Source organism: Octodon degus, unplaced genomic scaffold (genome assembly GCF_000260255.1).
Source record: "Octodon degus isolate 3935 unplaced genomic scaffold, OctDeg1.0 scaffold00209, whole genome shotgun sequence".
NCBI classification, from domain to species: Eukaryota; Metazoa; Chordata; class Mammalia; order Rodentia; family Octodontidae; genus Octodon; species Octodon degus.
The window spans coordinates 1,648,620-1,657,985 of record NW_004524785.1 but is presented as its reverse complement, the minus strand read 5'-3'; the positions used below and the strand labels follow the sequence as shown (position 1 = coordinate 1,657,985).

Below are 9,366 nucleotides of genomic sequence, written 5' to 3'. Positions count from 1 at the left end.
TTTTTTCCCCGTACCCCAATCTGCAGTCCGGCATTGGCCTTTTGCCCTCACACCCACCGTCTCTGTGGTCGGTGTGAATGGTTGAGTTGTGACTTTGGCCCCGCAGATTATTAACTTTCTCTCTGCACACAAGGACTCAAATTTGCAAGGTCAAGAAGTTGTCTGTGAAATTTAGGACATCTAATCATTCAACTTCTGAGTATAATCAATGAATGCATTGTTTCAAAATTAAAATTATAGCCAGGGTAATTATTCCAGAATAGACAAATGAATGCTTTTTTTAATTTGCTAGTTTACTCTCCACTAAGTCACTAAGTGGAATCAATAATCTTATGCAGAACTTTAGATCCATGAAATAAACAGACTGAGCCCGCACGCAGCCCTGTTTCCACGCGAGCGTCCCGGGAGCGCGCAAGTGAGCGGCTTCAGGGTCTATGCCCAGCCTTCGTTAACATGTCATTGAAAAGACTCTGCTCTTGGCACTTGAGGCTGTGCCAGGAATGAAGTGTCTCTTTTCCTTGAAATCTGCCTATTTTCTCCTAAGTCTCAGAGCTTCTCGGAATTGCTGTCTATACCCCTATTACTATCTATGCACCTAATTTATAATTTAAAAAATATATATGGCCTTTGGTCACATTCCTGAATCTCTGGAGGGCCAGAAGTTTTCACCATGTCTCACTAAGGACTGACCAGCTCTATGGTGAACCGGATTGCTCTTATTTGAAAATAAAGAAATCATGGTTACTTAGAAGCATTCAGAACAAAACAGTGCAATTTTCTTTTTTTGGCAATTACAGAGTGGTATTCAGTTAACAGAACAACAATTATTTTGTATAAGCTGCATCAGAGACAATTGAAGATGAAAATCTACCATCCCCAGATATAACCAATTTGTGCTGTGCACCGACAAGAACCTGCTTGAAATTTTCATGCCAATTTATAAGCCCCATACTGTACCAGGCAAGGTTACTGGCTACTAAAATACCACCAGGATGGGACTACCTAAAGACACATTCGTAAGTATGATAACTGTACAAAAAAAAAAAAGGCACTGCATTAAAAACAGTGTTTACAGTTTAAAAACAGTTTTAAAACAAATCTTACACAGTCTTACATTTCAATTTTTTTCTTCAAAAGAAGTGAGTTGTGTACTGGGGAGTTAAATGCTTCATAGACAAGAAAAAAAACTGTGCTAGAACCAACGTAGTCATCCTCTTCATCACCCTCCTCATCCTCTTCCTCCTCACCTTCCTTGTCCTCCTCCTCCTCCTCCTCCTCCTCCTCCTCCTCCTCCTCCTCCTTTTGATTGCTTTCTTCAGCCTTGCTGACTCCCTTTTCCACTGCATCAGGTTCTCCTTCAGCCCGGTAGGCATCGATGTCCTTTTTGTACTTTTCCTTCAGCTTAGCAGCCTTTCCTGTGGCTGCTTGTCATCTGCTGCTGTTTTACTCCACATTTCCTCCAAGTTTCTTTGCAACATCAGCAATGGTGAGGCCAGGTTGTTCTTGATTTTTGGATGATACTCAGAATAGGACAAGAAGAAGGCTGGGGAAGCCTCTTGGGAACATTGGGATCTTTGAAAATTTTTTTGTTTCTCCTTTAGGAGGAGCATAAGTTTTCATTTCTTTTTCAAAACTAGCCTTGTCCACCTTTGCCATGTCTTCAGATTGTCCTTTTACTTTAGCAGATGTGGTCTTCCACCTCTCTGAGCACTTAGAACACTCTGAGAAGTTAACAGGAGCATCAGGGCACTTCTTTTGCTCCTCTCCGTAAGTTTGCACACAGAATGCATAGGATGACATTTGCCTCTCGGCTTCCTAGGATCATCTCTGCCCATGTTTACTTGTTTACCTCAGTGAAGCACAGAGTCACCCAGTACCCATCTGGCTCTCACCTGCCCTGGCACTATCTCTATGGGGCTCGATGTCTGGATTGCTCTTGAAGATGGTTGTTCTGACCAACAACCTTTGTGAAAGAGGACTGTGAGTTAATCTTGGGTTGGATGAATTTCTTTCAGTCGTTCCTGTATTTAATCAGTCAGTATTTAATAAGTACGTACTACATTCTCAGTACCCTGTAAGGCTTTGAGGATAAAAGATAAACTGAGTTCAGTCCCTGTCTTTGGGGCCTTCAGTGATTGGTTGGAAAACCTATATATAAATAAATGTTTTACAAGATACTATGTTAAAATGTAGAGTAAAATTATGTGCTTGATATGGGAGTCCTACCCTGAAGATCCTGATGTAAAGGGATAGATATCGGGCCTAAACATTGACAGATAATGAAGAAGTTTTCAGGAGGAAATTGTGTGTGTGTGTGTGTGTGTGTGTGTGTGTGTGTGTGCGTGTGATGGTAAGTGCATTACAATGGGATTTGCCAAAGCCCAACCATGTCGAAAGGTCTGGAAGCACAAGAGAGCTTGCTGAAATTGTGAAGATACACACAATTGGAGCATGTGCTATTTGGCTATAGAAATAAGCCTGCCCTAGGTAATTTTAACTAGATCACTGGATTTCAACCATTGTTCAGCTCCTAGAGTCAGAATAGAAGGCTCTGGGAAATTTCCAACAAATAAGGCTCTGAGTTTTAAACAAATATCTGATGCTGAGACGTGTGCCATTTAAAATGACTGAGACCTCAGTCTAAGCCCAGTGGAGGTGTTGTCTTGTTACCTGAGTGCCTTCTCTTCCAAGGATAAACATGGTGGACGATCCATTGCTCATGCCCCATAGTCTAATACTTACTAAGCACAATCCAGAATTTTCTGTTTCTCACTTTCTATGAAGCTATAATGCCAACTTCAAAATGCAGGCAGAACAAATGCCAGAATCTCCATCCTCTACCTGCTGAGAGGCGCATGCTCATACTTTCAGTAAGTCATTTATGTGTTCACTGAACTCACTACGCTGAATGGAGTGTCACTCTCCTAAGGAGAATTGGAGAATGATAGGTCTCATTGAAATTCTGGCATTTTTGGAGTATTGAGCCAGTTTCAAGTGCTGTGCTTGGTTTTAGTTGAGCATTCTGTACTATTGTTGGAATAACCCTACTGGATAAGGACACTTGGTTTGTTAAGGTATTTTGTCCTTTAAAGATCTTGGAGACTGCCTGTTAGTTTCTCAAGGATGGTGATTCTTTTTATGTTGTTCACTCTCATTTACAAAGCGTTCAGTATTTTTGGAATATATGTGCACATACTTCCTCTACAGTGTTAGATAAAACTTTTCTGAGATTTTTCTTTCTGATATTTTAGAAGTTCTCTTTGTAGGTATTTAAACTTGGAGGACAATCAAAAGCCACATGGTTATCATTTTGCATATTAGGAATTTTTATTTTATTTTTTATTTTTTTGGTGGAACTGGGGATTGAACTCAGGCAGGCCCTTGAGCTTGTGAGGGAAGCGCTTATTCTACTGAGCCATTTCCCCCATCCCCAGGAATTTTTCTACAACATATTGATATCATCTCCCTTGGAAGAAATGATGGAAATCAAAGGTCATATTTAAGTTTCACACTGTCAAAGGCCAGCCAAATAGTGCAGCGGAGTAAAGTGCCTGTGTAGGCAGATGCAGTGGCCGGGGTTCGATTCCTGGCATGCCGAGAAGAATGAGTTATTTTACTATATTTCTCCAATTAGGTGAGAAAAGCTACTGAGTCACTAATAGTAGGATGCTAACCTTTTGTCCTAGGTTTCAAGGAGAGAGACCAGAAGGGTAAAAGCCCCTAAGGCCACCCAAAGGTCAAGTCTCCAGGCAGAGGGACCAGTGACATCCGAGATGGGGACTGAGCTGGCTAGCAACGTTGAGCACTTCCAGCCTGAATGGAAACAGTCCCCATTACATATGGGGAATCATCAAATACTATGTGAATGTTAAATTTTAAAAAGTATTCTAATTAAAGGCGTATTTCCAGCAACACCCTCACAATGCTCTTCCTTACTTTCAAACACTTATTTCATTGTTCTTGTCATGTTCTGAATCAATCCTGGAGGTCCTGCGTTGTGACTTTCATTGGGTTGTCATAGCTGCCTAGATGTCCTGAATCAATTTAAAATACTGAACTTTCATGGCTATTCTGACCTTGGAGAATAGGCAGAAATGGCCTGGTGCCAGGTGCAGTGGTGTGGCTGAGGATATACTATAATATTTTCATGAACCTGCATTTTCTACTGGATGGAAATTAGCAGTAGGATTCATTGTAATTTTTTTTTTTGTCTTCCATATTCGAGATTTCATTGGTTGTGTTGAGGATCAGTATAGATGATTCACTGTATTTTTTTTTTTTAAATCATGCTTGGTAAAGATACTCATGAAGAATGACTTCCAGAATTGCTTCAACATCACATTACATCCCTGGTGTAAGAAACTGAATGAGTGAATGCAATCTAAAAAGTACAAAATAAGCCTTCTTTCCTTTTTGTTGTACATGTGAGGTATTTTATCCTAGCAGCAGAAAGGAGACTATTACAAGGAAAACATGACTCAGTAGTACTGCTCTGACCTGTGAAGACTGCGTTAGACATAAAGAATTGATAAATATACTAGGCTGATGCAGCATTTCATAGATTACTGACTTTCAGGAGAAGAAGCAGTGTGGTGCTACATTGCCCAGATATATTGGCAAAGCAATTGGTTTCGTAGCTAAAATGCTTCCATGTTCTTTGTGAAACAAAGTCGAATGGGATTGTAGATTTCATAACCGAAGAACAAGACCCCATACTTCCAAGGTAGTTTCTGGCAATTGTATAGAGTTTAAATTATGGTTGAGCACTAGGTTAATATTGCTTCATTTGTTAAAATTACAAGGAAAATAAAGTTCAAGACTCATGGGCATATCTTTGAGTCTATTTTCAGAAAAGTTATTTCAACAGCCGATAGATTTTTTGTATGTGTCTGTTGTTAAATCTCGCATTTTAGTATGTAGATGTGTGATAAAAATAATGAATTCTGATTTCTAAGTGGAAGAGTTTTAGAAGAAGCATGATACTTCTTTACTTATGGTGTTTGTTTTACTGTTAATAAAGCGGATATAATTGATTCATCTCCTTAATGGGTTGGGAAGCAGCCTCTGGATGCAATGACTCATAAGAGTCTTGTGAATCTTTTTGTGGTACAGAAATGCTTATTATGAATACTAATAACAGTGAGGAAGTCCACTGAGGAGCTTACAGGCAGACATTGTCACATTGTTTTCTTACGATTTTAAAATACTTTGCCTTTTCTGAACATGTGACACTTTCAATTGTGTTGGAGAGAATAAGAGCTCTAAATATGGAACTTGGTTGTCTAAGGAATTCTTGATGGAGACAGACTTCATGTGAAATCTAAATTACGTCACTTACTGTCTGAGTTTTCACATTAACATCTTTAGGAGATGATTTGTTTACTCTTAATGCAACCTCAGGCTAAATTTTCTTAGATTACCATATAAGAAATATTACCCAAAAGTAGAAAATATATCTAAGATTGCTTCGGGGTTTAGTATAATTTTCCTAGTCAATCTTGAGGCTATCAACATTTGAATATAAATTCTATTCTTTCAGGTTCCCAGAGATTAAAGGGTAAAGGGACTAGAAATAGTAAGAAATGAGATTATTTTTATACTTAAAAAAATTACAACAATGGTTGATAGTATTTTCTAACACTGATTACTCTGTCGGTCTCTGTGAATCTGCTTGGTGTATCTCTGTTTCTTTAAAAAGAAAGATCCGGCAGTGCGAGTCACGGTGCGTTGGAGGAGTAGCGGTGGGCCTCGCTGCATCAGACCAGTCTATTCACTGCCTGGGTGCTTGTGCTTCCATGGAATTAGAAATGACTGGCGGAAAGGCCAAGATAAAGGTGGTTTCCCGCTCGGAGGACGCCGGCCTGCGGCTCCCCGTGGGCCACATCCATCACGCCTGAAGTCCAGGACGACCAGCCACGGGAGCATGGGCGCCACGGCTGCCGTGTGCAGCGCGGCTGTCCTGGAGCACCTCACGGCGGAGGTGCTTGAACTGGCAGGAAATGCATCCAAAGACCTGAAGGTGAAGCGCATCACCCTTCGACACTGGGAGCTTGCCATTCGTGGGGATGAAGAATTGGACTCGCACATCACAGCTACAATTGCAAGAGGTGGTGTCATCCCACATACCCACAAGGCTCTGATTGGGACGAAAGGACAACAGAAGACTATAAAGGGTGCCTGGATTCCTGATTATCTCAGGACTCTGATACTCTTTAACAGCTGTCCGGTATTGGTGATTCCAGTGGACCGTATCTCTGTGAAAAACACAATTGGCCTTTTTGTAATTCTATTTGAGCAAGGTGGAAGTTTAATTACCTTTCCAACCAACCAAATTTCTGGATTTGAGCCTTAACCATATTTAAGTGTTACTGCGGCTTCAAAGAAGCTATTGATTCTGAAGTAGTGGGTTTTGATTGAGTTGACTGTTTTTAAAACTGTTTGGATTTTAATTGTGATGCAGAGGTTATAGTAACAAACATTTGGCTTTGTGTAGATATTATTTCCACACTGGTAGATAAGTTCAATATAGGACAGACCCTCCCTTGAAAAAAAAAAAAAAAAAAAAAAAAAGAAAAAAAAAAAGATCCAGGCTGGAGATAGTACTCATCGATCTAAAGGCCTACCTGGTAAGCACAAGGACCTGAGTTCGATCCCTGACACCACATGCTGTCTAGGTGCACTGAGCTGGCCACCAAAACTGGGCATGGTGTTGCACACCTGTAATCCCAGTGAGTTCAAGCCATGCAGCAAGACACTGTACCAAATAAAGATTTTAAAAAATGAAGGACCCTACATTTTTAGCTTTATGAGTATGATCTCAAAATAACTGCTCACACTAGCATCCTTTTATCATTTCTTTCTTAAATCTCAATTTAATAAGTAAATATATATTATAAAGTAGCATATAAAATTATCTCACATAGCTAATTAAGATCTATAAATTAAGAGCAATGACCTAATTACGTAGTATATTGTCATGTGCGTGTGTGTGTGTTTTCTGGGCAGAAATTAGAAAGTCAGACTCACAGTAAATACATTTATCATTGCTCTTTCCCTCATGAAAGGGGCCTTGCTATACGCGAGGGCCTCAGCTGAACAGTGTTAAAGGAGGGGCTGAGAGAAGGGAGCCTGGTAAGCTTCAGCAGGAATCTGTGGCTTGGATACCCAACATGTACCCGGGACACACAGGGAACCTGGCAGTTTGCATTCTGCAATGACAGCATGGGCCGTATGGATCCACGGATGAGTACTGACAGTGGTCATGTTTGTGAAGTTTAGAGATCAAGTGACCCTGGAGGAATTTTGAATTTGTTGTTAAGCAGATGTTTGCAGGGCTGTAATCTGTAATAAACAACAGCATCAGGGAAATGTTTCAGTCAGGAATGCTTCATGTCCATGGTAGTTTAGATTAGTGTGACAAAAGGGCTACTAACGATTTGGAACATTCCAGAATTAATTTGATATCAGAATGTTAGAGAAATATTATGCAGAGGCCAGAAAGGTGGCTTTGATCCTCCAGGAACAGTCAATTACCAACTGAACTACATATGTTTTATTCAAGACACTATTTTCGGGACTTGGAGAGGCACGTAAAGAATGCTAAGATGGTTTTTTTTTTTTGCGCCAAAAGACCCTGTGGCTTAGTGGAGGGAAAACCTGGAGATGTATTCAAGTTGAACTGAACAAGGCTATTGTGTTGGTTGCTTTCTGTCACTGTCACTGTTCTGTAGCTTTCTGTTCTGTTTCGGTTGTTGCTTTCTGTCGCAGGATATCTGGCACCCAAAACTTCAAGGAGGAGCAGTTTAGTTGTGTTCAGAGTTGTTTCACAGATGTCAGTCTGGTTGGCTGGCCCCAAGGTGGGGACACTGTGCCTGAGACGCATGGTGAAGGAGCACTGCTGACATCGTGGCAGCCAGAAGTGGAGAGTACAGGGACACAACCAGAGAGGATGGGCCAGTGGCCAGTGGGAGTCACCAAGGGCAACTCCCATGACCTGCTCAGGGTCACTCATAAATGCACTTTCCTATCTCTGTGAGCACCTTTTAAGCCTTTCAAGTTGACAACCAAGATGAAAGCTCTCAGCAGGATATATGAAGCTCCCAATGAAAGTTAGAGGAACAAAGGTTAAAGGGAAAATTGTGCTAGAGTTTGAGGTCTTTAATTCACATCAATAACATGCTCATGGTATCTTGGGCAAAGGAAAGTTTATTTGATGGATTTTAGTAGCTTGCAAACTTTTCAGGACATCTTCAGAGTCTGTATCAGTGTCTGAAGCCACCAAGTTTTTGGAGGAAAGCCATGCTGGTGCTGTCCAGAACTGGAAGGGCCATGAGTCTTAGGATCTGAAGAGATCAGAAACTAGATCAAGTTAAGCTGTGGAAGATATATATATATATATATATATATATATATATTCCCCTGTGTTAATCAGATGCCTGTTATTGAAACATACCTAAGATAAGCAGCTCAAAGAAAGGAAATCTTTATTCTGTCTTCCTCATTTAGAGATATCAGTTCATGGCTGAGTGACACTATTGCTTTGGTGCTGTGGCAGTGTACCATGGGAAGGGCTTGGGGCAGAGGAGGTCCATTCCCCTCAGGGCTGAGTAGGAAAGAGAAAAAGAGAGTGTGGTTTCACCATCCCCACTGAGAGAGCAACAGTCTAAGATGTCTCACTAAGCCCCATTTCTTAAAGGTTTCTCCACCTCCCAGTACCTCCAGTGGTTATGAATAAAAGCTTGAACACATACACGGGTCTTTAGGTAGCATGGAAGATCAAAACGATCAACCACACAGCTATATTTACAGATACTTGGGATCACACATAGACAATTCTGCATGGATGTGGGACAGATGGCTCAGGAAAGAGACAAAACAGGAAAAATATTCAGGGACCAGTTATTGGAGGCCCTTGGAGACATTGCAGCTTTATATTACTGGCTGTTCAATCTCATTCGAATGCTTAGCAAAAGCATTCCAATGAGCAAGGGGAAGTGGTGTGGGTACTACAAGTCGTTCTCTAAGAAGGTCAACTAAATTCTGCTTGCTTGGTTCCAGCCCTACACTTCAACACTGTGCATTTTGGCATTACCACTTGTTCACTATGAAGCCACCCTAGGCAAGTTATTTTCTCACTCAGCAATTCTGTTTTCACATAGGTATGCTTAGTGTAAGAATATAATACAGTGGTCCTTCATTTACCTTGGAGATTATGTTCCAGATACCCCCTGATAAATACCAATCAGTGAAGTGGTGATGTTATATTTATTTTAGTATTTGTATATATTTTAAGGCTTTATAAACCCTGCCCATACTCTTATAAACCTTTCCCACACTTTTAAAAATACTTCTAATCCTTTTAACTAT

The 9,366-nt window shown here is 40.6% G+C and overlaps 1 pseudogene; it reads left to right on the top strand.

The window, feature by feature from the left end:
- The first annotated feature begins 1,921 nt into the window (after window positions 1–1,921).
- LOC101564945 lies at window positions 1,922–6,352 on the top strand (annotated as a pseudogene).
- The last annotated feature ends 3,014 nt before the right edge of the window (window positions 6,353–9,366 follow it).